The 1,081-nt window shown below is 49.2% G+C and overlaps 1 non-coding gene and 1 pseudogene across 1 annotated transcript; both read right to left on the reverse strand.

The window, feature by feature from the left end:
• Positions 1-384: 384 nt before the first annotated feature.
• Positions 385-495, reverse strand: LOC123965901 (annotated as a pseudogene).
• Positions 496-651: 156 nt separating this feature from the next.
• Positions 652-763, reverse strand: LOC123965902. The gene has a single exon (XR_006823805.1). It is a non-coding gene; the product is annotated as a U5 spliceosomal RNA (small nuclear RNA).
• Positions 764-1,081: the final 318 nt, after the last annotated feature.

Genomic DNA, 1,081 nt, shown 5'->3' on the forward strand with positions numbered 1-1,081 from the left:
CAGAGTCAAAATACAATTTATATCCTGCGGGGAGAATTTCAAAATGTTCTGGATCATTTTCCTTGAGAAGTCAAGCCTTGACATAACAAGGGTTGTCCCATCTTTTTCTTTGAATGTAAATCTGACACTGTGGTGCCTCCTCATGCCGGCATGGTTGGCCGCCATGGTGGAGGCACCACAACGTAAAAGTGGTAAAAGGAAGCTAAAACACCTAAAACAGTCTAAAACCAAGTCAACTAAAATAAGGTAAAAGAATGCTCTAAAAAGAGCAATAAAATCTACAAAAAAAGGTTAGAAAGGTGAATAAAACACACTTACCTTGTCTTGTTTGGCCTGGTCGAGATGTTATTCCGGCAGAGTACAGTTAAGCAGTCCTCTGAACCAATGAATTCCTTTGTGTGAAACAATTTCAACTACAACAAAGTTGAAATTTTCTTCACAAGAAGATAAGAACAGATACTACACTTGATCTTAGCCAAAAGGCCGAGAAGCGATAACCCCAACTGGTTGCTTCCAGCGCCCACCTCCTGGAGCAGTTCTCCCCCTGCCGTGGCGCAGTGGTTTCAACTGCGCATAACAACGGCTGCGTCTCAGCACCTCCGCCCGAGCGCTCCTCGTCGCACCGCTCAACCTCGGCGAGGGCGGCGTTTTATTTCCTTTTCAGAGCCTGCCAAAAATAGTTTTAACTCATTGGCGTCCCTCTCCACGGAAGTCTTTAGTAAAAGGCGAAAGACTTGTACGTTATGAAGAGAAACCCGAGTAAGTACAGGCCCCTCCTCCAGAGCCGCCGACGAGCCTAGTCGTCCCGGTCACTACCCTCACGGTAAGCCTCACTCTGCCTCTCGAGTCCCAAGTACCAGGCCACACCCGTTCCCCTACCCCTCCCCAGGTCATGGCAGGCTCTATCCAATCGGGCTGCGGAGAGACGAAGGCCTGGCTTTTGGACAGAGGCTACCGAACGACTCGGGCTCTTGTAGCCTCTCGATGACGAGTGAGAGAAAGGGAGGGGAAATGGGGCCGATCGCTTCTCGGCCTTTTGGCCTAGACTGCAATCGCCTCCTCTTTCTGGCTAAAACCTTTG

This window comes from Micropterus dolomieu, unplaced genomic scaffold (assembly GCF_021292245.1).
Source record: "Micropterus dolomieu isolate WLL.071019.BEF.003 ecotype Adirondacks unplaced genomic scaffold, ASM2129224v1 contig_11772, whole genome shotgun sequence".
NCBI lineage: Eukaryota > Metazoa > Chordata > Actinopteri > Centrarchiformes > Centrarchidae > Micropterus > Micropterus dolomieu.